The following is a 6,700-nucleotide window of genomic DNA, read 5'->3' on the forward strand; positions in this document are numbered from 1 at the left end:
GAATGTGATACATCACACAAACGAATGATCACAATATGATCATCTCAATAGATGCAGAAAAAGTATTTGAGAAAATTCAACGTGCCTTCATAATAATAACTCTCAAAAAGTTAGGTGCAGAAGAAACATACCTCAATATAAGGCCACATATGACAAACCCACAGCCAACATCATATGGAACAGGAAAACGTTGAATGAAAGCTTTTCCTCCAAGATATGGAACAAGATAAGAGTACCCACTTTCCCCACTTTTATGCAAATAGTACTGGAAGTCCTAGCCAGAGCAATTAGGCAAGAGAAAGAAATAAAGGGCAACCAAATTGTAAAGGAGGATGTCAAATGATCCCTGTTTGCAGATGACATAATCTTATATATAGAAAACCCTAACAGCTACACCAAAAAACTCTTAAAACTGATAAACAAATTCAGTAAAGTTGCAGGAAAATAAAAAAATCAGTAGCATTTCTATATACCAACAACAAACTAGAGGAAGAAGAAATCAAGAAGGCAATCCCATTTATAATAGCAACAAATAATATAGAGTACCTAAGAATCAATTTAACCAAAGAAGTAAATTATCCCTACATGGAAAACTATAAAACACTGACAAAAGAATTGAAGAGAACACAACAAAATTGAAAGACATCTCATGTTCATGAATTGGAATAATTGAAATTGTGAAAATGGTCACGCTATCCAAAGAAATCTACAGATTCTATGCAATCTCTATCAAAATACCAATGACATTCTTCACAGAAATAGAAAAACAATCCTAAAATTTGTATGAAACAACAAAAGACCCTGAATAGCCAAAGCAATCTTGAGCAAAAGGAACAAAGCCAGAGGCATGATACTGTTGAACTGTAAAGTATACTACAAAGCGATAGTAACAAAAATAGCATGGTACTGACATAAAAACAGACCATAGGCTAATGGAATAGAATGGAGAACCCAGATATAAATCCACACATTTACAGTCAACTGATTTTCAACAAAGGCACCAAGAATAATCACTGGGGATGGGATAGTCTATTTGATAAAAGGTGTGAGAAAACTGGATGTCCATATGCAGAAAAATGAAACTAGAGCCCTTTCTCTCACCAAATGCAAAAAATGAACTAAAATAAATTAAAGATTTAAATGTAAGGTTTGGAACTGTGAAACTACTAGAAAAAAAAATAGGCAAAATGTTTCAGAACACTGGTCTGAGCAAAGATTTTATGGAGAAGACCTCAAAGCGCAGGCAACAAAGGAAAAGTAGACAAATGGTATTGTATCAAACAGAAAAGCTTCTGTACAGCAAAGCAAACCATCAACAAAGTGAAGAGACAATCTACAGAATAGTAGAAAATATTTTCAAGTTATTCCTCTGACAAAGGATTATTATACAGAATATACAAAGAACTCAAACAACTCAACAGCAAAAATGAAAATAATTCAATTTAAAAATGGGTGGCCGGACACAGTGACTCATGCCTACAATCCCAGCACTTTGGGGGGCCAAGGCAGGCAGATCACCTGCGGTTAGGGGTTCGAGACCAGCCTTACCAACAAGGAGAAACCTCATCTCTACTAAAAATACAAAATTAGTGGTGGCACATGCCTGTAATCCTAGCTACTGGGGAGGCTGAGGCAGGAGAATTGCTTGAACCTAGGAGGTGGAAGTTGCGGTGAGCCGAGATTGCACTATTGCACTCCAGCCTGGCCAACAAGAGCAAAACTCAAAAAAAAAAAAAAAAAAAAAAAAAAAGATCTGAATTGTCATTTTCAAAAGAAGAGATACAAATTGCCAACAGATATATGAAAAAAATACACAACATTACTAATCATCAGGGAATCAGGGAAATGCAAATCAAAACCACAAGACATATTATCTCACCCCAGTTAGAATGGCTATTTTCAAAAAGACAAAAAATAAGAAATGCTGGCAAGGATGTGGAGAAAGGGAAACTCTTACATACGGTTGGTGGGAATGTAAAGTAGTACAGCCATTATAAAAACCAATATGGAGGTTCCTCACAAAATAAAAAATTTAACTACCACATCACCCAGTGATCCCACTCCTGTGTATATATTCAAAGGAAAGGAAATCAGTATGTTGAAGACATCTACACTCCCATATTTACTGCAGTATTATTCACAATAGCCAAGATAAGAAATGAACCAAAGTGTCCATCAACAGAGGACTGGATAAAAAAATTTGGTATATATACAAAATATAATACTATTTAGATATGAAAAAGAATGAAATTCTGTCATTCATGACAACATGGATGAATTTGTAGGACGTTATGTTAAATAGAGTAAGCCAGGCACAGAAAGATAAATAGCAATATGTGGTAGCTAAAAAAGGACCTCATTGAACTAGAGAGTGGAGTAGTGGTTGCTATTCTATATAGAAGAAGGGTAGGGTGGATGAGAGAACAGCCAAATGTCGATTAATAGACACAAAAGTACAGTTAGATAGGAGGAATAAGGTCTAGAGTTCTACAGCATTATAGGGTGACTATAGGTAAGAACGATTAGGCTGGGTGTGGTGACTCACGCCTGTAATCCCAGCACTTTGGAAGGACAAGGCGGGTGGATCACCTGAGGTCAGGAGTACAAGACCAGCCTGACCAACATGGAGAAACCCCACCTCTACTAAAAATACAAAAATCAGCTGGGTGTGGTGGCGCACGCCTGGCACGTCTGTAATCCCAGCTACTCGGGAGGCTGAGGAAGTAGAATCACTTGAACCCGGGAAGTGGAAGTTGCACTCCAGCCTATGTGACAGGAGTGAGACTCCATTTCCAAAAAAAAAAAAAAGAACAATTTATTGCATATTTTCAAATAGCTAGTAGAGTGGACTTTGAATGTTTCCAACCCAAATCAATGATAAATGTTTGAGGTGATGTATATGCTATTTATCCTGATTTGATCATTATACATTGTATACATGTATCTAAATGTCACACTGTACCTCACAAATATGTGTAATTATTATGTGTCAATTAAAAGTAATAATAAAAGCAAAAAAAAAAAAGGTAAAAATGATACACCTGTATAAGGCACTTGCCACTTAATCAGTGAGTAAATGGTGAGTGAATGTGAAGGTCTAGGATGTTACTGTACACTACTGTAGACATTATAAACACTGTACATTTAGTATAACTAAATTTATGTAATAAATTATTCTTTCTTCAATAATTAAGTAACCTTAGCTTAGTGTAACTTTTAAATTTTATAAACTTTTAAATTTTAAAAAACTTTTTGACTCTTTTGTAATAGCACTTCCCTTAAAACAGAAACACAAACTGGGTGCAGTGGTGTGGGGCAATGCCAGCTACTCAGGAGGCTGAGGTGGGAGGATCATTTGAGCCCAGGAGTTCAAGACCAGCCTGGGCAAACATCAGGAGGCCAAAAGAAAAAACAAAAACGAAACAACCTCCGCCCACAAACACATCGTACAACTGTTCAAAAATATTTTATTTCTTTATATTCTTTTTCTATAAACTTTTTTCTACTAAATTTTTTTTTTGATTTTTTACTTTCTAGACTTTTTTGTTAAAAGTGAAGACACAAGCACACACATTAGCTTAGGTCTACACAGGGTCAGGGTCATCAATGTTACTGTTCTTCGCCTCCACATCTTCTGCTACTGAAAGGTCTTCAGGGGCGTTAACACTCATGAAGCTGTCACCTCCTATGATAACATTGCCTTCTTCCGCAATACTTCCTGATGGACCTCCCTGAGGCTGTTGTACATTAACTTTTTTTTTTTTTTTGGTAAGTAAAAGCAGTACACTCTGAAATGATAAAAAGTATAGTAAATACGTAAAACAGTAATATAATGTTTATTATCATTATCAAATGTTATGTACTGTACATAATTGTATGTGGCAGACTTTTCTAGGACTGGCAGCACAGTAGATTTATTTATACCAGCATCACCACAAACACATGAGGAATGCAGGGCTGTGCTACAAAATTGTGACAGCTATTAATACAATGTTACTAGGTGATAGGAATTTTTTCAGCTCCATTATACCCTTATGGGACCATCCGGGTATATGTGGTTTGTTGTTGATTGATAGTTATGTGGCACACCACTGTATAAAATCTTTAATTAACAGATTAAATATCAAAATCTAGTGACAGATTTACTTAGTATCATAATTTTATAGTAACATTGAACAAAAATGATATTTCAAGATATTTACAACATCATAAAGTTAATTGAAAATATCTGTGAATTCTATTGGTGACAGTCATGGGTACAACTAATACTGCAATGATTTATCACCTCCATTCATAAATAAAGGAAATACTAGATTTTCACTTACAGATTAGTGAAAATAAAAACGCAGGTTTTTTTTTTTTTTTTTTTCTCCATCTGAGTTCATGGCTTTGAGGAATCTATTTCTGTTCTGTGAGATCTTGCACACTTTTCACATTTTACTTTTTAATTTGCCTCATCTACCACCATTTTCTCTTATTTTGTAGGAACCCCCCAGCAACAGGCTTTAGAAGGAGGTTGAGGGAAGTGAGGAATATGGATGAGTGCAGACCCCGACTCCTGGACTGATGCTTGGCATTCTGCCCTCCATGCTTCTTTTCTTTTCCACACTTAATGCTCTGCATTCCCGGGCCCAGTCTGCTGGTGTAAGTAACTCCCCAGCCATAAAAATCAGTCCTAGTCACAGAGGGCTTGGACCTTGTCTTGGTTTCCCTCTGTGTTTTGTTGATTTGTCTACATAACCTACCCATAGCTAGCTGTTCTCTCCTCCTTATGATCCGGAAACTTGTCATGTTGGAAAAGTGTTTTGCTGTAGACATCCTGAATCATCCTGAATCTGGGCAAGGCCTTTGAATGTGTAAGAATTGAAATTGTTTTCCAGTTTCAACTTCCATAGATCCTAGAAGGTAAAATACAACCATGCATTTAAATACTACTGGTAAGTCAGAATATCGAAGACTTTGCTATGGAGGAGTACTCAAGGATATTGGTAATATATTGTTGGTATTGTGAAGCTGAACAATAAAAGTAATTGTTTTATTAAGATGGGAGCAACTATTTAGCCTCTGCAACATTCTCTCTTCCTTTCCAATGCCTGGAGGAAGGCAGTACACTGGAACTCTCAGTGGTGAGAAAAAGATGTTTTCTGCCTTTGATGACACTGCTGTTTTCATAGTGCATTTCTTGCTGTGGGACTCTTGCTGATTCTTTGCCCTAGAGGTTGAGGGCAGAGATGTTCCAGTTCTCTTGACGAGGTCCCAGGAGACTGGGAGTGTACTGGATTCTGGCCAGGGCCATTTATTCTTGAAGAAATTAGAAACCAGTGGTGTATTGCTCTGCTTATTCAGAAGGAGTAAGAAATAAACTAGCATGTGACAGGGCAAGGGAGTTAATCTCAATCTAGACAAGCTTTTATGTTTCTAGGCCTGTGTAGGTGATAAAAATGAAGGCAGGAGAGGAGAAATGATTGGTAATACACGTACACACACAGACACACACACACACACACACACAGAGAGAGAGAGAGAGAGAGAGAGAGAGAGAGACTGATAAGGCACGTTTCTATTCAGCAAAGGTTGTTGTTTTCTTTTTTTGAAATGATTAAACAGAATTTATTGGCTGTCTTTGAGTGTCTCTGGTCCAGTGTCGGCAGGGCTGTCTGGGTTCCTCTGCTTTGCTTGTTTTTGGGCTGCTGCTGCTGCAGCCTTTAAGGCTCTTTTTTGCTTCTTCAGCTTTTGAGTCTCCTGAAAAACCCGAATGCACAGAGCCTTCTTGGTCACGAATCGGCGGTGGGCTCTTCGGTAATACAGAGGGGGGAAGGTGTACTCAATCCCCAGCTCCCTGCAGATCTTCTCAAAGACATCATAGTTGGTGTTACGGAGGTTTTTGAGCATCTTTTTTCTCTGGTCAATGCTCATCAGCAGATAGCGTTTGTGGGCTTTGTCCTTTCGATGTTTCTGCATGTGTTCTTCATAACTGCGGATCTTGACGGACAAGACAACAATTCGAGCCTCCAGGGATCTGGTGTCCTCCGGGTTTGCATCAATCTTCTTCATCAACTGTTCTTGCTTCATTTTTAGCATCTCCTTCTTGTTGGCCATTTCCAAAGACAAGAGTCTTTTCACGACATCATCAACCTTCTCAATTCCAGGGACATTCTGGTAGTCTTTGAACAGTGTAGAAGGAGGTGGGTCATCATCCTGCCCAGGCTGGGCTGGTTTCTGGATGACATATCCGCGCGCGGCCTGGAGGAGGAGACTTCGAGGCTGCAGGCCCCGCTGGTTGAAAGGACACCTGGCGCTCCCACCGCCCGGCAGCCCGAGAACTGGGGCCTGGGTCCGAATCAAACTCAGCGCCCTCCACGCGACCCTGAGCATGATGACCTCTAACCCCCGCGGGGCCCGCGCTGCCGCCGCCGTTCCCTTTGCCGCGCGGGTCGGGTTACATGGGCGCCGCCATGCTGGCCCAGGCTCAATCAAGGTTGTTGTTTTCATGTGGAGTTAGAATTCTTTCCCTTGATTTCCTCTCAATTCTTATTTTTTTGATTAAGAAAATTAAAAATAAAGCATCAGAAAAGTACAGCTAATTATATAATAAACATCCACACACACCACCCAGCTGGATAACCATTACTGAGGAGAGAAGGTCCCATCGGGAAGCTCTGATAAGCCAATGAAGATGTCTAGAAAGAAAGGGTCCCTA

General features: G+C 38.9%; 1 pseudogene across 1 annotated transcript; it reads right to left on the reverse strand.

The window, feature by feature from the left end:
- Window positions 1-5,593: 5,593 nt before the first annotated feature.
- On the reverse strand, window positions 5,594-6,471 carry LOC112618740 (annotated as a pseudogene). Its single transcript, XR_003118119.1, has one exon. The product of XR_003118119.1 is annotated as a 28S ribosomal protein S15, mitochondrial pseudogene (transcript).
- Between the last annotated feature and the right edge of the window lie 229 nt (window positions 6,472-6,700).

This window comes from Theropithecus gelada, chromosome 2, assembly GCF_003255815.1.
Source record: "Theropithecus gelada isolate Dixy chromosome 2, Tgel_1.0, whole genome shotgun sequence".
Lineage (NCBI taxonomy): Eukaryota > Metazoa > Chordata > Mammalia > Primates > Cercopithecidae > Theropithecus > Theropithecus gelada.